This window comes from Nicotiana tomentosiformis, chromosome 3, assembly GCF_000390325.3.
Source record: "Nicotiana tomentosiformis chromosome 3, ASM39032v3, whole genome shotgun sequence".
Lineage (NCBI taxonomy): Eukaryota > Viridiplantae > Streptophyta > Magnoliopsida > Solanales > Solanaceae > Nicotiana > Nicotiana tomentosiformis.
The window spans coordinates 1812058-1833011 of NC_090814.1; the positions used below are offsets into that span (position 1 = coordinate 1812058).

The 20954-nt window shown below is 39.0% G+C and overlaps 1 non-coding gene across 1 annotated transcript; it reads left to right on the forward strand.

The window, feature by feature from the left end:
• Positions 1 to 16161: 16161 nt before the first annotated feature.
• Positions 16162 to 16268, forward strand: LOC117275865 (small nucleolar RNA R71). The gene has a single exon (XR_004506090.1). It is a non-coding gene; the product is annotated as a small nucleolar RNA R71 (small nucleolar RNA).
• Positions 16269 to 20954: the final 4686 nt, after the last annotated feature.

Sequence of the window (20954 nt, forward strand, 5' to 3'; positions counted from 1 at the left end):
AGAAACTCTTCGCGAACGGGGGACCACCCTCGCGAACGCGAAGAAGGAAACCAGAACTGAGAGAGAACCAGACTTCAGCAATCCTTACATGATCCGAAATGCGTCGAACAAGGTCTGAATCACACGCGATGCCCCCGGGACCTCAACCAAACATACCAACAAGTCCTGAAACATCATATGAACATGCTCGAAGCGTCAAATCACATCAAACAACACTAGAATCACGAACCGCGCATCGATTCAAGCCCAAGAAACCTTTGAACTTCTAACTTCCACATCCGATGCCGAAACCTATCAAATCAAGTCCGATTGACCTCAAATTTTGCACACAAGTCATAATTGATATTACGGACCTACTCCAACTTTCGGAATCGGAATCCGACCCCGATATCATAAAGTCCACTCCCGGTCAAACCTTTCAAAATCTTCCAACTTTTCAATTTTCTCCAATTAACGCCGAAATGACCTACGAACCTCCAAATCAATATCCGGACATGCTCCTAAGACCAAAATCACCATATGGAGCTATTGGAACCATCAAAACTCAATTCCGGAGTCGTCTTCACACAAGTCAAATTACGATCAACTCCTACTACTTAAACTTTCATTTTAGGGACTATGTGTTCCATTTTACTCCGAAACTTACCCGAACCCGCCACCAAGCGCCCTGGCAAGTCAAGTAACCACAAAATGAGATAGAGGGAGCAATAAATAGGAGGTCGGGTCTAGTACTCTCAAAACGACCGAATGGGTCGTTACAAGAACCATCTGGTTTCATGGCATCTGGTGATGCTAACATTATTTCAACATCTACAACAATATCAGTTTTTCTATCGGACTTTTTACCAAACACCTGATGGGAAAAGTTCAGTTTTTTGTAACTCGATTGTGCATTCCAGGATTGAGGCGAAAGGGAGTTAGCGATGGTGCTCCATGATGGAATAGCTACAGCCCATGCCGGATAATCGTCCACTATGGTAAACTGTCAGAGAAAGGCTAAGCGTTTGTCAGGTTCTTTCCGATTTCGACCTAGAAAACAAATAAACAATTTATCTACGAAATGGTCTGAACCCGCAAGTTGTTTGCTCCAAAATAACCAAGATACCATTCCAAAACCTTGTCGTCCAAATAGAATGAAGCTCAGGACAGTTTATGCTATGATAAACTGTTGTAGAATGTGAAATACTTTTCTGCTGGAATAATCCAATTCAAAGGAACGACCTGTTACGGGGGCTTGAGATAGGTCTACCATGGTAGAGCACCAATGTAACAGTGAACATATTAAATGAAACAGTAAGCAATTAGCTACTCCGTTGTATATTATACGTCGAGTTTTTCTTTTACACGCCCCTTAAGAAATATTAATTAGAAAGGGGATTGGACTATTCAACCCTTATTTATGTCTTAAGTAATCTCTCTTTATTGAATATTTATTCTATTTATGTGTTATTTTCATCTTCAAGAACAACTATTATTAAGGGTAAAAAAAGGAAAAAAACAATTAATTTTATGTTGAACTGGTGTAATTACACTCTCCAATGGGGAGGTGAGAATTGGTGGTAATTACAATGTGTAATTACAAGATTACTTTTTATTTTTTTTCTTTTTGTTTTTATTTTAATTTATTTTCTTTATAACTTTTTATTATTTCCATTATTTTAATTTCTTTTTATTTTTATTTTTTATTTTATTTTTACATTTTAATTTTAAATATATTTTTCTTTGTACATTATTTATCTTTTATTTCTCTACCGTTGCTTCTTGTGATTTCATGTAATTGTTCGTATATTTTATTTCTTATTTGTTTTATTTTTTTCATTTAGCGTAACTGCGTTATTATTCTAGTTTTTGAAACTACACCTAATACTAGAAATAATAAGTCATTAAGAAACTTGGTGTATAATGAGTGATGATATTAAAGTAAAATTTTATTGTTGAATGAGGTTATAAACTTATTATGTTTGATTATCTTAAGTTGTATTGGAATTTATTTTTATTATGTTGGAATTTGACATATGTTAAATTATTATTTTTTTGATATTAAAATTGTGTTATATTTATGATTCCAATTTACTTATTTTAGTAGTATTGGTTTGTTATTTCACATTGCATGGTGTTCATTTTTTAGTTAGAATTGATAGATTAGTTTTGTAAAATATTTGAATAATGTTATGACATTATATTTATAATGTAACGATCCGACCGGTTGTTTTGAGCTCTAGCGCGTCGTTCGGCGGTTTGAGGCCTTGAGTAGCTTCACTTAAGATATTATGACTTGTACGTGTGGTCGGAATTGAATTTTGGGAAGTTCGGAGTTTATTTGGAAAGAAAATTCTAATTTCGGAAGCTTTAAGTTGGAAGAATTGACTAAGGTTTGACTTTGAATAAACGACCTCAGAATCATAATTTGAAGGTTCCAATAGGTTCGTATGATTATTTCGGACTTGGGCGTATGCTCGGGTTGAGTATCGGACCATCCGGGAACATTTCTGCGCTTATTATGGAAGGTTGGTATTTTAAAAGTTTAAGAAATTCTTAAGTTTGACTTGAAATGAATTTTAATGTTATCGATGTCCGTTTTGGATTCCGAGCCTTGGAATAGGTTCGTATTGTGATATATGACTTGCACGCAAAGTTTGGCGTCATTCCGGAATGTTTTGATAAGAATCAGACGCGTTCGTCAAAGTTTGAAGGTTGGAAAGTTGAAAGAAAGGTTTTGGCCGTCGATTTGTAATTCTGCTATTGTTTGACGTGGTTTAAGGCTTCGACTAAGTTCGTACTGTACTTTGGGAGGTATTGGTATGTATGGACGGGGTCCCGAAGGGCTCGGGTGCGAATCGGATTGAAAGCGGATCGAGTTTCAACTTGGGAGGAAGGCTGAAGCAGCTGGCATCTAGTGTAACCGCACCTGCGAGGTTTTGGCCGCAGGTGCGGAGCCGCAGAAGCGGCACTGTTGCCACAGTTATAAGTGTATTTCTGCATCTGCGAGCCCGCAGATGCGAAGCAAGCTCCGCAGAAGCCGAAGACGAGAGGGGCAGCTGTGGTCGCAGAAGCGGATGTTCTCCACACATGCGGAAGCGCAGAAGCGGGTGGTGGACCGCAGAAGCAGTGGCGCAGAAGCGAAAAGTGGTCCGCAGAAGCGGATTTTGCCTGGCCTGGAGGGAACCGCACCTGGGAGGAATTTTTCGCATGTGCGAAACCGCATGTGCTGTTGGTGTTCCGCAAGTGCGGAAAGTCAGCTGGGTAGATTGTTTTAAAAACGGGGTTTTGCTCATTTCCCTCATTTTCTCACTTGGTTGGGGTGATTTTGGAGAGTTTCAAAGGGAGATTTTCATAAAGCAATACAAGGTTAGTTATTCCCACCTATTATAAGTTAAATACAAGGTTTATATATGGATTTAAACATAAACATTAGTAGAAATTTAGGATTTGGGTAGAAAATCTAGAATTCGGTATTTTTGGATTTTGATCACGAAATTGGATATGGGATTTGGAATAAGTTATATATTTTAGTTTGTGGTGTTATGGTTAAAGTTTATCTTCGAAAAGTTTTGAAATTCGGGCACGTGGGCCCGAGGGTTGATTTTATCGACTTTTCGAGCGGAGTTGGAAATTGTTTAAAATTATTAATTATAGGTATTAAAATATATTTTGATTGATTTGCACATTTGTTTGAATAGTTTTGGATCGACGAGCATTAGTTTGAGGTGTTAGAGAGGGTTTGGAGCCGGTTATGAAACTTCAGAGCGAGGTAAGTCTCCTGTCTAACTCTGTGAGGGGGAAACTACCCCTAGGTGATGTGTTTGTTATGTGCTACTTGTTGCGGGGGATACGTACGCACGAGGTGATGAGAGTCCGTACCTAGCTAGATTCATGTTAGGTCCGGGTAGACTTAGGTTCCCATCATGCTATAACTGTACTATTTGAGTTGTCTCTGACCTATTAAATTCCTTTATTTTACATTACAACTTGAGACTAGGCTTGTGTAGAGTGATAGACTTTCTATTGTAGAGATTTGACGGCTTCATGATAAGCTGCGAATTAATTGTACCCTCCTTACGAAATTCTCCCGCGTTATGCATTTTCATCGAAAAGTTCCCTTAAAAATCTATAACTCACACGACTATTCGTGAGTGGGGTCGAGGACCCGTCAAAGCTTCTTATTCTAATGGGATCGGGCCATTCGACTCAGCAGAATAGATATATCTATGGTTCGTGCCGTTCGACCCTCGGCAGTGCGCACACTATGATGGATCGGCTCGTACGCCTCGGCAGGATTTATATACCATACTCTCATGGGTGCGGGCCGTTCGCCTTGGCAATAAAATAAATGTATCTATGGTTCAGAAATGTTATGATGGATCGAGCCGTACGCCTCGACATTTCTATAAAATACTCTTATGAAATCGTGCGTTATAATTGGCAAGAAGCCAACATATCTGTGAGCTTTTCCTGATTAAACTGTGACGACCTATCTGGTAAGGTCCATTACATATATACTCCGATTGAGGAGGTAGCTACTAGCTGAGAGTCTGAGTTATTACTGAGAGGAGGATTGTACCAAGTATTATACTTGTTATTTCGCTTATTTACTCTGTCTCACACCTGTTTACTTCTACTGCATCTGTCTTATTAGATCATTAGTAAGTGTTGATGTCGACCCCTCATCACTACTTATCTGGGGTTAGGCTAGATACTTACTAAGTACGCATTGATTTACGTACTCGTACTACACTTGCTGCACTTTTCATGCAGGTACATATATTTCTGGTGGTCTTTTGGGTGCAGAGGCATGACTATTGCGGGGACTTTACCGTGAGCTGCATTTCATGTTACGATCCGCAGCCTGCAGAGTCTCCATCAGAGTTATTTATATTTTTCTGTCTAACTTGTATTCCAGACAGATGTGTATTTTATTATATTTTCCTAGTTGATGCTCATGCACTTGTGACACCGGGTTTTGGGGTTCCTACGGATTGTTCACTACAGTAGTTCGTGTAAATTCTATTTCACACTATTTCATTAATAAAAATTATGATTTTAAGGTACTAAAATGCGTAATTAAATTGATCAATCACTGTTGTCTTGCCTGACAACGGTGATAGGCGCCATCACAACCACTAATGGATTTTGGGTCGTGACAACTTGGTATCAGAGTGTTAGGTTCACTTAGGTCTCACGATTCATGAGCAAATCTAGTAGAGTCTTGTGGATCGGTACAGAGACGTCTGTACTTATCTTCGAGAGGCTACAGAGCTGTTAGGAGCACTTCCCTTCTTGATTTCCTCATCGTGCAGTTTGATTCCATTGAGGCTTGTACCTTTGTTTCCTTCCTACTCAATCTTATGCGACGTGAAGCGCTTGTTGTTAGTTGGACGTCGAGTAGAGGTATTGACACTGCGGACGTGGTGCACGATGTTATTCCCTGCGTGTTCGGATAGGCTATTATCATCGCCTTGCGAAAGTGTGTTCTATCGTTTCAGTTCAGTATCGGTACCTCTTATGGTTTTGAGGCTATGCACAGATTTCTACGATGTTCATGCGCTATTATCGCACAGTTTTAGTGTGATGGTAGGGTGCTTGTTTATGTGTCGATGCAGTGAAAGACTTGAAAGGAGGATTTCTCAGTGCATGATTTAGAGTTCAACATTTAATTCCAGTAGAGGAAAGACAATCGGACTATGGATGTTCAGGCTTTGGTTGATGGAGTAACGAAACTTGAGATTTTCGAGCGTGGTGGAATTTTTATTGTGATGCGGTATCGACGTCCTTGTTTGAACGCATTTTGGTTCGCCGGTGTTATGGTCTCCTTTGATTTTGCCTTCACAATAGGGTGTTGTGAAATGGTACCTGGGAAGCGGTTGTCAGAGATAGCGGTGTGTAGCGGTTTCAGAATCGAAGGAATGTTTCTAATGTCGATGGCTCGAGAAAGATGATCTTCTAGGAGTCTTAGAATGGGTAGCAATTTATTAGTTCGAGTGCTACAGGTATAGATTTGATTTGAGGCAACATTTGGGCAGCGAAGTATGAGAAAGGATATGGCGGGAGGTGTTTCGCGGTGGTTGAAGTACTAGCATGTCAAGCATGAAAAGTAGAGATTGAGAAGTTGCTCAAAGGAGATGGTTTAACCGAAATAATATTGGCAGATTAGCATATGGAGTCTGTGGTAGGATAGCTGCGTGCCTTGAGAAAGTGTAGAATGGTTTGGGAATCGTGATGGAGGGTGATTTGGCCTACAGATTTTTATTTGGAATGACGGTCACTGTACAAAGAAAGATTGTATATGGCAGAAAAGAGTTTGCTTGAAATGAAGAGGGGTGTGAAGATTTGATTATCATTTCAGATGCAATATGACTTGAGTTCAGAAAGTATTGTTGAACTTTCAGTTGGTGTCAATAGGGAAATAGCAGACTTATACAGCTGGTGGGCGAGATGGGCTCAGGAGAATTTACTGATTATGTGGTAGTTGTACCCCGTGCAGCGTCGTTGGAAGATGTCGGTAAAGAATTCCACAAGTAGGCTATCTCTTGTGAATAGGTTAGCAGTTGCATGATGTTGATGAAGCTTCTGCGAAGAATACTACTTGCTAGCCGGTAAGAGGCCGAATATGTGATTGTGACTAATAATTCAGAAGGTTCATGAAATGATTAACAAAAGACTTGGAGAAATTTGGCAGCTTGACGGTACGAGATCATGATAAATGAGAAGAAGGAATCCTCGTGGGTTCCGGGTTTATGTAATGGTAGCTTAAAGCTAAGTGGGGGAGCCCCACCGTCTACGATTGGATAGCGTGGTTGTCTGCTTGTGCGATTTCTAGTTATCGATGCATTGGTGGATTATTTATGACTAAGAAAAGGAAATATCAGGGATAATTCAGCAAAGAACTTGATGGACGTATGCTATATTCGGCTTTATCGATGCATGTTCAGGTTTTTGGGAAGACTCAGAGCTTATACGTTTGTGGATGTGATGTACAAGGAAAAGAGTTTAGCCGGTTGCTTCTTCGATAGAGTGTTCATATGCTAGTAGAGCATTGGAGTTTGGTCATATTCAGGACCGGGTCAGAGTGGGTGACTCTCGACAACGGTCCTAGTGGGTTCAAGAATTAGCGTGCAGTATTGGAGTAAAGGAAGAAATAGCTTCGGATTCGCGGAATGTCTTGCATAATGGGTGCACCAGTTGGAGATGCTATTGTGCGCATAAGAAGAGTAAGAGATGGTTCATGAGTATTGAGACTGTGTGGTCTCGTGATGTTGGTTACTCGGGATCAGTGCGGATTGGGTTTTTTACGTTTTTGAATGGAGCTATTATTATTTATAAGGCAAGTTCAGAGTAAACTGAAAGAAGTTGGGTCGGTTAGCAATAGTTGAATCAACATGATTGTGGCAATGATCATTTCCTTCAGCATGTGAAGTTATACATGTGGTTTGTGATTGTACGCGCGGGCTTGACAGCCACCACAACTTGATTGATTTGGGAAGTATTGGATTCGGATGGTCTTGTTGTGTAAATAAATTCTGGGAGAATCCCGGTGGTTTAGATCACGGCTTGAGGTTGTATTTTCTGCGGTTTGGGAATTCAGTTGCGTGTTGCATTGGCTCTTCTGAAATGAGCAGAGTGAAAGGTTTCTAGCCGATGAAGTGTTTGTTCTACTAGAAGTTCGGGGGTTATGATGAATTCGTATATTCTCGCGTAGCGGCATGATAGGTGTAGTGAGAGGCATGGGAAATTGAAAGATGAGGATCAAGGTTGCGGTTTGGTGTTGATAAGAATGTCACGAGCTCGGATGAGCAGGGAAGTATTCAGATGTTTAGAGTGAGCTGGCATTATCTTAGTGTCACCTGAGAATGGTGTTTTGTGGAAGAGGCATTGTGTATTGATTTGCGGATTGTGATTTGCTTTACAAAATTAGTACAGTTGGTGGTATGGATGTGTGGACTTTGCTACCTGGTGCGAAAGATCTTGGGAGAGTATTCCACGGGGAAAATTGTATAAGTATGTCGTATTAGTCACTTGATTATTAAAGATTGAAACCAAGTATGGAGATTCTGATACTGTCGCTAATGTGAGAGCTTATGCCTGGAAGGTGCCCTAGTCCTTTGGTTGTGAACTGTGGGAGTTTGTCCCAGATTGAGACGACTTGATTATTCACACATGTGTTGTGGTCCCATGTAGCTTGTGGTATTAGATGAGCAATATGGCTTTCGAGATGCAGATCATTTATCGTACCTTAGTCGTGCTTGGGTTTTGTGGCGTATTGCGCTATCCGTCTCCCTAAAGTTGTATTTTTGCACTTAGCATGCTTATGGCTGATATTCGGTATTCCTTAGGTAGAAGCATTATGGCTTGATGAGTATGTCCTTATTTATTGTTATGAGTGGATCGGGTGGCACGCCGCCACGGGTACGTTATTTGGATCGGGTTGCACGCCGCAATAGTGTTATGTTGAGTACAGTTCCCTATTTGTTTCTTATCCTCTGAGAAGGATTCATAACATCTGTTCGACCGTTTTATTCGTTACGCGGACTGGGTAATTCTTTTCCAGAGTTCGTTCCTCCATATGTGTCATATTCAAGTTATAGCTTATCAGCGCATTGATGGCATTATATGAGATTTGGGTCAGTGATTGAGGTGGCTTATTGCCTGAGCAGCTTGTACTGGGTGAGACGAGACTATTGGACCTAAAATTATTACAATCAAATTTATATAAGGTACATTAAAGAGAAATATTGTTATTCAGTTCAGAATGAAGTAATGGCTCTTGTCAGGAGGAGAGACTCCATGATTTATTGATTCGACAAGTCGTTATGAGTTTCTACATATCTCTTTCGTCGTGGCAGTGTTGCGAGAGTTGGAACAGGGCTAATATGTATTATGAGGTGTATTACGAGCATCAAATTCGTGAAATTGCAGCTATTATAGTCGGAGGATATTATTATGGGCAGAAGACCTATGTTGTGCATTGTGTAGCATCAGCATGAGTGCTTGATCATGTGTTGGTTCAGCGTGTGGAGATTGATACGGTATTCATATGTTAGAATCGGGTCTAATGGGAATTTCGGATGTTGGAATTTGGTTCTGAAGCATGTTAGCTAAGGTTATAGGAAGGGCCTTAAGTCCAGCTCGAGCTAATGTGCCAAACTGGGTTCACTATAACAAAAAATACTTTTAGCGAAAATTATTTAGTGGCAATAAACTAGTTACCAGTAATTTACTACCTAAACTAAAATATTTACCGGCAAATATGCATTAGCCAGCAAAAAGTTAATCTTTATCGGCAATTAAAAGAAATCTGCCAGTAAAAACTAAAAAGGGTCAACTTTAATTTTTCATATTCCCTCCAAAATCAAATTCTTATATTTTAATTTTCCTCTCTTCCCTACCTTCATTCTCCCCTACCAAAATTTCAAACTCTTCCGTCAACCGCCGAATTTCAATCCACTTTCCTTTCCATCCTACCAAAATAATTATCTCCATAGATTTCTCTCTGTTTAGGCTACAGAGGAGAGGCTATAGAGGAGCGATCACCGAGATTCTAAATTTAAGGTATATCTGCTATGGTGAAAAGGAGAAGCAAAATTAGGTACAACAATGGCGAGGAGAAAATCTAAGGTTACTGTTGCTCCCAAACGCACACACAAGTATACGTGGTCGTACAAGTAATAAAATGATAAGTCGAGTGTCGAACCCACAAAGACTTATATCAACTACCCACTAAAATCACCAAAATTGTTATTCAGTCAAGCCAAAATCGAGTTCAAGAATGTGATTATACTAAACTATAATTCTAAGCAGTAACTAAATTATCAAGTAGTAAAATAATTGTGTATTCAGTAGAGACAGATATTCCAGGATTGTGATCGATTCACCAATCCTATTGCGTTCTAGTTAACTCTCCCTTTCATACAATTCACTCATGGTTGCTAATTAATCAAACAATTGCTCTCATAGCCTTCTCCCGAAGTACTACTCGCCTATTCAAAATAGATTAACGCCTATATTCCTATGGAATCAATCTATCAGGAACGCATTAAGATTACGATATTTAATTAAGCACGGTGACTAGGTATATTCCTATCCTAACCACATATTCGCCCCCCTTAAGAGTTAAGATTGTGCTCTCTTCAATTCTTCTCTAATCTAAACACGGCTTTCCCAAGCATAACATAGATAGTAAATAGAACCTAACTGCTAGCCAGACAATTAAGCAATTAATCACAGAATTGAAGAAACAACCATATATTAGTGAATTGTAATCAAGGTTAAGTCAACGTTAAACAACAATATTCATGGCTAAATCACAACCCCAGAACGATGGGTTTTATCCACTCATGTTCGTAATAACAATTTCTCAAGTATTTTGCATAAACAAATTACAAAGAAAAGATAAAGGGAAGAAGAACTCTATGATTTTCTCCTCCACAAGTTGTCCACGTGATGTTCTTGCCTTCGGTCACAAAAACTCCTCTAAAAATGGTATTTAATGACTATTTATATGTGTAGGGAAAAGACCTAAACAAGTCCAAAACCAAATAGGAGACAAAATAGGCTTTAAAAACCTGGAACACCCTCGCTGCAAGCCTCGCCTCGCGAGGCAAAATGTCGGTCCACCTCGCCTCAACCCGTGCGCCGCAACCTCTGACGCGCGCTTTCCACTGTGCGACGCATGCTCTATAGCGAGCTAGAAAACTCGCGCCGCCCACTATATCACGTTCAAAATGGCTTGCTATGCCTGCTTTTGCTTACATTTTTGATTTTGTTGCTTTGTTTTTCTTCTTTCGTATTTCACTGCTTCGTTCCACTTTCAAGTTTCAATTCTTCTTTCTTTCTTTGCAATCCTTTCTTTCTTCTTTCGTTCCACTTTTAATTCTTGCTTCCATCTACTATGCGAGTAAGACTCTTGATGATGCGCAACTGAATTACACCACTACTGAAAAGGAGTTGTTAGTTGTGGTGTGGGCCTTTGAGAAATTTAGGGCATACTTGGTGGGAATAAAAGTCATAGTCCATACCGATCATGCAGCAATTAGGTATCTATTTACAAAGAAGGAATCTAACACTAGATTGATGTGCTGGGTTTTGTTGTTGCAAGAATTTGATGTGGAAATACGAGATCGAAAGGGCACAGAGAACCAAGTAGCTGACCATCTATTAAGGCTAGAAAATCACAACCACGTGGAGGAGGGTGACCAAATTAAAGAAGTATTTCCTGATGAGCAACTTTTTGCTATCACCCAAGACCCTCCCCCATGGTACGCGAACTATATGAATTATCTGGTGTACGGGGTACTTCCTCCTAAAATTGAATCTGAAGCTAGAAAGAGGTTTCTACATTATGTGAACTTCTACTATTGGGATGAACCATATTTGTACAAGCGGTGTGCTGACCAAATGATAAGGAGATGCATACCTGAAAAGGAGGTCGAACTAGTATTGTATGATTGTCATGCATCACCCTATGGAGGCCATCATGGAGGCGATAGAACAGCTGCAAAGGTATTACAATCCGGTTTGTTTTAGCCAACATTATTCAAGGACGCCCATGCAATTGTTAAGAAGTGTGACCAGTATCAGAGAACATGAACAATCACAAAGAGGCATGAGATGTCTTTGAATAACATCCCAGAGGTCGAGATTTTTGATGTGTGGGGATAGATTTTATGGGACCATTCCCATTATCCAGAGAAAATAAATATATTTTGCTAGCAGTTGACTACGTGTCAAAATGAGTAGAGGCGATCGCATTGCCAACGAATAATGCCATGGTGGTAGCCGCGTTTGTGAAAAAGAATATATTTTCAAGATTCGGGACACCACGTGCTTTGATTAGTGACGAAGGGACACACTTTTGCAATCGGTTGTTAAATAACCTTTTAGCTAAATATGGAGTCCGCCATAGAGTTGCGACGGCATATCATCCTCAAACAAGTGGACAAGTTGAGGTGTCTAATAGAGAAATAAAGAAAATCTTAGAGAAGACGGTGAGTGTGAATAGAAAAAATTGGGCTGCAAAGTTAGATGATGCATTGTGGGCATATAGAACTGCATACAAAATGCCAATTGGGGCGTCGCCGTATAGGCTAGTTTATAGGAAGGCATGTCACTTACCTGTTCAACTTGAACACAAAGCATATTGGGCCATTAAGAAGTTAAATATGGACCTTGAAGTCGCGGACGAGAAAAGACTCTTGCAGTTGAATGAGTTAGATGAGTTCAGGCTGCACTCTTATGAAAATGCTAAGCTTTACAAAGAAAAGACAAAAAGATGGCATGATAAGCATATCAAACCGCGTCACTTCGAACCAGGCCAACATGTATTATTGTTCAATTCTAGACTAAGGCTATTTCTTGGGAAGTTAAAATCGAGATGGTCAGGCCCGTTTGAGGTAGTGAGAGTCACTCCTTATGGTGCAATTGAGCTGCGAGCTTTGAATGGTGAAAGAAAATTTTTGGTGAATGGACACAGAGTAAAGCATTATTGGGGAGGAATAATTGATCGTGAGAAGACCAAGGTTGTACTCGCTGATGAGCAAGCGAGATTCTACGTCGTGCCGCTGCGTTAAATCAGGCACTTGTTGGGAGGCAACCCAGCTTTACTGCTTTATTTTATTTTTATTTTTATTATATTATTTTGTAGTATTTGTTTTGATTTTGTAGGATGAAAAGCATTGGAAACAAAGCCATTGGAAGAGTGCAAAAGCGAGCTTGATAGTGAGAACTAAGTGTGAGGTGCCCACACAAAGGATCATACCTGGAAAAAGTCTGAGTATCCCGTGAGCTGCTAATACTTCGGCCTTTGGCCTACCAAGGAGTCTCTTTTACCCTCTTGTTATTTATAGTGTGCATTGAGGACATTGCACAATTTTAAGTGTGGGGTGAGGAGATTATCTGGGTAGTTTTCTGTGCTATCTTAGCTTAGTTGTAGTACTTGTTCTGAGTGTAGTAGTTTTTGTCAAAAAAAAAAGTAGAAAAATTTGACTTCTCCTAACGATGGATCTCCTAGACAGTGTTCTTGAGGGACAAAAGTGTAACCAATGCGAAAGAAAAAAAAAACCATTTTGTCCTTCCCCTAGCCTAGCAGTGGCCCAATAGCATGGTCACTTGCATCATACATAAGCTCAAATGGTAAGGACCAATCCGGTGCGGAAATAATGGGGGCAATCACCAACTTCTTTTTGAGCTCTTATAATGCTTTCAGGCAGACGTCGTCGTCAAAATTGAAAGCCACATCTTTTTCAATCAACCTGCACAAAGGAGTAGCAATTTTAAAAAAATCTTTAATAAAGCATCGATAGAATCCCGCGTGTCCCAAGAAACTCCGGACACCCTTCACAAAAATAGGTGGAGGTAATTTTTCAATCACCTCCACCTTCACCTTATCAACTTTAATGCCGCTCCTAGATACTCTGTGACCCAACACGATGCCTTCCTGCACCATAAAATGGCACTTTTCCCAATTCAATACCAGATTTGTTTCTTCATAACGGGCCAATACCTTGCTCAAATTCTTTAAACAATCATCATAAGAAGACCCAAAGATTTAAAAATCATCCATAAAAACTTCCACATAGTTTTATACCATATCGGTGAAAATAGCCATCATGCATCTCTAGAAAGTAGCTGGTGCATTACAAAGACCAAACGACATTCGCTTGAAGGCGAAAGTGCCATAAGGACAAGTAAAAGTGGTCTTCTCCTGATCTTCTGGGCATATGACAATCAGGTTGTACCCCAAATAACCATCAAGGAAGCAATAATAATCATGCCTCGCCAATCTGTCCAACATGTGGGAAGTGGTCCTTGCGGGTTGCTCTGTTGAGCTTTCTATAATCAATGCAAACTCTCCACCCCGTCACAGTGCGAGTAGGAATTAGCTCATTGTTTTCATTCTCAACCACAGTCATCCCTCCCTTTTAGGCACACATTGCACTGGACTTACCCAGTTACTATCAGAGATAGGAAAGATGATACCTGCATCGAGCCACTTAATTACTTCCTTTTTCACGACTTCCTTCATGATAGGATTCAATCTCCTCTGTTGCTCAACACTGGGGCAGTGTCCATCTTCCAGAAAAATTTTATGCATGCAAAATGATAGACTAATTCCTTTGATGTCAGCAATTGTCCACCCTATAGCCTTTTTATGCTCGCGAAGTACTCTGAGCAATTTTTCTTCTTGTACATTAGTCAGGCTGGATGAGATAATTACTGGTAATGTTTCAGAGTTTCCCAAATAAGCATATCACAGATGTACTGGAAGGGGCTTTAATTCTAGCTTTGGATCTTCCTCAATAGATGGCTTAGGAAGGGTCAGAGTAATAGGCCTGCCAAACTCCTCAAACTTTCCAAACCCATGGACATAATTGCATGATGTATCAAGTACTTGTTCAATTTCGCCCATCATCTTATCTTCTATGTCTTCTTCATTCCCAATCAAAGGTTCAAGAGGATCTATGGGACTCATATAAAGCACCAATGACATAACATTGCTTTCCACTACAGAAATCATGGATAGCTCTTCATAGTGGGCTGGTAATCTGAGTGATTTGTACACATTAAATACCTCAACTTGATCACCTACTCTCATCGTCATCTTTCCTTCGCATACATCAATTATAGCTCGGCCTGTGGCTAAGAATGGATGCCCCAAAATAAATGGGACTTCCTGATCAGGCTCGTAGTCCAAGATAATAAAATCAGCAGGGAATATGAAAGAACCCACTTGAACTAACACATCTTCAATCACTCCTTCCGGATGAGCAAGGGAGCGATCAGCCAACTGTAAGATTACCGTTGTTGGACGCGACTCACCCACACCCAACTGTCTGAACACAAGTAGCGGCATCAGATTGATGCTCACTCCAAGATCACATAAAGCTCGCCCGACTGCGTGCTTACCAATCGAGATTTGGATAGTGAAACTACCTGGATTCTTCAATTTCTGAGGTAGCTTGCTTTGGATTCTAAAGCTACATTCCTCAGTGAGTGCCACAGTCTCGAATTCAGTCAGCCTCCTTTTATTTGCCACTATGTCCTTGATGTATTTTACATATTTGGGCACTTCTTGCAGGATGTCTACTAGTGAAATATTTATTTGCACCTACTTCAAAATATCAAGAAAATTTATATATGCGGCATTATCCTTCACTTTCTGCAATCTTTGAGAGAACAGAGGTGGTGGACTCGCAACTAATGGTGGGGGTTGATTAGCCACCGCCTCTTCAGCTGGCTTCTCAGACTCCTTGATTTCTTTGATTCTGACTCTATAGTGGCCGGTTTCTCATTAAAGATCACTTATTTTCTCTTTTTCGACTGGACTTCTTCTAATTGTCTCCCATTCTTCAATGAGACAACATTAATAGATGCCTTAGGATTAGCCTCTGTGTCACTTGGAAGAGCCCCAACTGGTCGAGTATTTTGGGCACTGGCAAGTTGTCCCATTTGGCGCTCCAAATTTCTCATCGCTGCGGCTTGGGCCAGTTGGTCAACCATCACTTTCTTTATCATCTCCTGGTCAACTATCACTTTCTTTATCATCTCTACGGTGTAGGCTTGCTGGTCAGCCATCAATTTCTTTATCATTTCCTCAATGTGACTTGTTGAGTTTACTTGTTGTTCAACCTGAGGTGGTCTATATTGTTGTTGAGGTGCTTGTGGTCTGTATTGATTTTGAGCACCTTGGTTTCCACCCCAAGAGAAGTTTGGGTGGTTCCTCCAGTTGGGATTGTAAGTGTTCCCATATTGGTTTGTCTGGCCCCTATTTACATTACCCACAAAACAGACAAACTCTGGATTAACTAGGCATAAGTCGCTCGTGTGACCCTCTCCACATACTTCACAAAATAATTTAACCTATTGCACTGGTTGAGCTTGTTGCTTGTTAATAACCAAGGTCATCTGATTGACTTGGTTGGTCAGTGTAGAAATCTGCGTTGATAATGTCAAGACGACATCTAACTCGAGAACCCCTGCAGATTTTTGCACCGTGTGTCTGCCCATTTCTCCTGCCAATCCGGATTACTTTTGGAGAATTTGTTCAATAATGCATATATCTCGTCAAAGCTTTTCTCCAACACTTGACCTCTAATTGCAACATCTACCACAATTTTTATCTCAGGATGTAGCCCTTCTATGAAAGTGTGAGCTAACACTTCGTTTGTTTAATTATGATGAGGACAATCTCTGAGCAGTCCCTTGAACCTCTCCCAAGCTGAGTATAGAGACTCCCCCGCTTTCTGTTTGAAGGTGACTATCTCACTTCTGATCTTTGCAGTTTTGCTTGAAGGGAATAACCTTGCCAGAAATTTCCTTGCCAGATCATTCCATGATGTAATAGAATTAGCTGGTTCTGCTTTCAGCCATCGCTTTGCTTCGCCCAACAGAGAGAATGGGAAAAGTGTGAGCCTCACATAGTCTGGAGTGACCCCGTTAGTGATGTAAGTATCACTAATCTCCAAAAAGTTTAGGATATGCTGTTATGGATCCTCGTGTGGAAGACCCATAAACTGCCCATTTGCATGAAGTAGCTAGATCATGCTCTGTTTCAGCTCAAAGTGCCCAGTGATTCTGGTCTTCACAATGCTGGAAGTGACATTAGCAATGCTGGGCATTGCCACCTCCTGAACAGCCATATGTTGCTCCTCTGCCATGTTCACAGAAAATTGAACGAGTGCCTGAAGATGATTTGTATCCCTTGCTTCCCTCAACCACCTATGAAATGTTCTCTCAGGTTCGGGGTCAAAGCCTTGAAGTCTGTCCTGGCTTCTGACCCTACGCATTCAATCAAAGTTCCTGAGATCAGAGCAACAATTAAGTAACGTTAGACTTGACGAAATAAATAATTAAAGCAAAAACTAGAAAGTAGTCGATATTCAAGTCCCCGACAACGGCGCCAAAAACTTGTTGCTCCCAAACGCACACATAAGTATACGTGATCGTACAAGTAATAAAATGATAAGTCGAGTGTCAAACCCACTGAGACTTGTATCAACTACCCACTAAAATCACCAAGATTGTTATTCAGTCAAGCCAAAATCGAGTTCAAGAATGTGATTATACTAAACTATAATTCTAAGCAGTAACTAAATTATCAAGTAGTAAAATAATTGTGTATTCAGTAGAGACAGATATTCCAGGGTTGTGATCGATTCACCAACCCTATTGTTTTCTAGTTAACTCTCCCTTTCATACAATTCACTTATGGTTGCTAATTAATCGAACAATTGCTCTCATAGCCTTCTCCCGAAGTACTACTCGCCTATTCAAAATAGATTAACGCCCATATTCCTATGGAATCAATCTATCAAGAACGCATTAAGATTACAATATTTAATTAAGCACAGTGACTAGGTATATTCCTATCCTAACCACAAATCCGCCCCCTAAGAGTTAAGATGCCTAGATAGTCCCTGATAATTGGCATCTGGCATATGCCTATATTTCTCAGTCTTTGATGCATCAATATAGTGGTGATACTTCCTTGAAGTTATTGTAGGTATTAAAATATCCATTCAATTTATGCGTTATTGTGCACTAGAGTTTAGAGACATAAATTGTTTTTGGCTTCTCTGTTATTTTTCTGGCTTTAGAACACTGTAATAAAGTTATCAACTAGTAAATATAAGGAGATTAATGACCTCTAATTTGCGTTCTTTTATATATTTTGCTAGTATGACATTATTGTTTCTTATTGAATACTCCGAGTTTCCTCTCAATATATTCTCATTGTATTGGTTTTTGTTGGATCTAACTTAATACAAAAAATGGAACTATGTCGTAACGAATTGAATTGCCATCCGATTAACAATGGTTCCTCTTCTCAAAGAACTTATGGCAAATGAAATCCGAGTATGAATATTTAGGTGAAGACTAACTCTTCAAGCCACCTTTGTCTTGTATTTCATTTTTTTGGTACTGTATTAATCAATTTTTTTCTTAATTTCAAAAAATGAACTATTGTGTATTCATTGTGTATGCACAAGAAACAAGTAAGATATGACTGGTAATTTGCCATCTTCAAGAATAAGTCAACCAGTTTTTCTATTATTTTCCTTGCTGTTATTCTTCCAGTTTGTATTGCTTTCTTCATTTTCTTTCTTTCTTTTGTCAACATATTAACTTTCTTCCTTGGAATCCTATGTTGTTACACTATCCCACTTTCCTGAAAATTGAGTTTTAAGTACATTTCAGCATCCTATCTATACTCTTAACTCTTAAAACTGAAATTCTATTATGTGTTAACTCTTATTTTTAATCATCCCTTACTTCAGAAATCTTATCCGGAGTTTAATTTTAAATCTTCTGTAAAGAACAAGCATTATTTATTGTGATTTGTTTGCTTAGCTAATTCCATTAAATATTTAAATAAGCACTTGAGATGATGTTTCTTGATCTCCCTGATATTCTACTTTTTTTTACATATACACTGCTACTTTGTTTTGGCCGCAGAGGCTGATCCAGTATTTAAACTCTATGAGTTCAACTTTTAAGATTTTAGCATTGAACCTATTATATTTTTAAATTTATGGGTTCATACATACATACATATATATATATAATTTTTTACATACAAATATTTACTCTGCTTCGAAAGTTATAAGTTAAATTGAAACCGTCATCAACGTTCCCTTGGTTTTGAGTTGAGATATACCATTAGGTAAGTAATACTATTTGATTCTCAAAAGTCCTTAAGGAATTACTCAAACAAGATATTTTAAATGGAATCATGCCGAATTGTTTGTCATGAAAAACGTCATACTTATTTTTATTATTTTCATCACGAGTCAAGCCTTAATCATTGTTTATTATTCTTCTGAGGCAAGAAACCTTTCCATTGATATACTTTAACATATTATGCAGTTAATTGCTAAACTCTTAACTCTTTATCTCTGGTCAGTTTCTATATATTTCTAAGTCTGCAGTTTATTATTTTGTGTGGCACTAGAGATTCTAGGAATAATTCACGATAATACAGATGCACATACTTGTCACGATCCAAAATTCTGTCACAGACGTCGTGATAGCACTTAGTCTCTAAGATTAGGTAAGCCGATTATAATAACAATTCACGCCATTTTTTTCATAAATAAACCAACAACGGAAATAATTACAAATATAACAACCTCCCAAGACTGGTTATACTGAGCCACGAACTCTAACTGAATACATGGAATGATCTCAAGGATCGAATACTCAATTCTGTTTGATTAATAATTAACAGTACAATAAAATGGAAAGACTCCAAGGGACTGCGACGACCAAGCAGCTCTACCTTGAATCCTTGCGATCACACTTTAACTCTGTCCGAGTCCGATATCTCCAACACCTGGCTCTGCACAAAAATGTGCAGAAGTGTAGTATGAGTACACCACGGTCGGTACCCAGTAAGTATTAAGACTAACCTCAGTGGAGTAGTGACGAGGTACAGTCGAGATACTCACTAGTCTAATAATCTGTGCAATATAGTATACAAAAATAATAGGAAACAAATAACAATGATATCAACAATAATCAACCTATGATATACACAGCTGGGCGACAAGAATACCATAAATATTGCGCAATAAATAATGAATACAAGTACAATCAATTAATCAAGTCCTTCCAATATAAATCTTTCGCCTATATGTTTCTCAAATAATACTCTTCAGAATAAAATTCTTTCACATAAATCTCTTTCTAATATAATTCCTTCAAATAGGTATTATTTCGAATATAATCCTTTTAAATAAAAGTCACCTTGTGACACCTCATCACATAATCAGAAAAATACGGGTCTCAGCCCACTTTCATATTTTCACGGCACCTCATGCCCATATCTCTATCACAACCGCACGGATAACTCTCGTGCCAAATATGTCTATACATAAAATCCGCACGATTAATTTATTTTCAATAAAGTAAGGTTATTATTTTTAAACCGAGTTAGAAATAGTTGGAGTGAAGAAAAATGACATTTCAATTTAAATAAAATATCAGATAATCTATTGATTCAGATGTAAAACTTATTAATTCAAAACATAATAGTAACTTCTTTTATTTAAAATAACTCAGTCATCAAAAATCGATAAAAACCAGGAATATAAATTTTCAGAGTCTCGTACTAAAAAGTCCAAGCCAACACAATACAACAAGGAATATAAACACATAGTAAAATCAAATAATACATCACGACAGCTCACAAGGATTTTCATATCACGAAAATATAAAATAATCGAAGGCAAGTGCAACCATAGAGAGATGTCAACAAAAGGGCACTCCCGAGATACCGTCTCGTAGTCCCAAAAGTAAATGCTCAACAGGGGATCTCCCGAGGTACCGCCTCGTAGTCCTAAAAGTAAATATGCAAGACAGGGGGATCTCCCGAAGTACCGACTCGTAGTCCCAAAGTAAATATGCAAGACAGGGGGATCTCCCGAGGTACCGCCTCGTCGTCCCAAAGTAAATATGCAACAACAATAATGCCCCTAGGCTATCACAAGTCATCACAATTCAATTCGCGACATAACCCATCTTGTCTCGTGACGTGCGCAATAATAATGTAAATGCACGCCTTGTCTCGCCGCACGCGCATAATAATATTCCCACATTGTCTTGCCACATGCGCAAACTATATATATATATATATATATATATATATATATATATATATATATATATATATATATATATATATAGCCCGCCTTGTCACGCCGCATGTGCATAAATCAATAGTAATAATAGCACGGCAGAAATCTCGTGCAAACACCCGAACAAAACTTCCCAATAATATAACGTGCCAATATCACATCTCATAAGTTGCACCTCAAGTGCTCAAATATTACAATTTATCACAGATTGCACATCAAGTACTCAAATATTACAATTAATCACAGATTGCACATCAAGTGCTCAAATATTATAATTTATCACAGATTGCACGTCAAGTGTTCAAATATTATAACTTGCCACAAAAA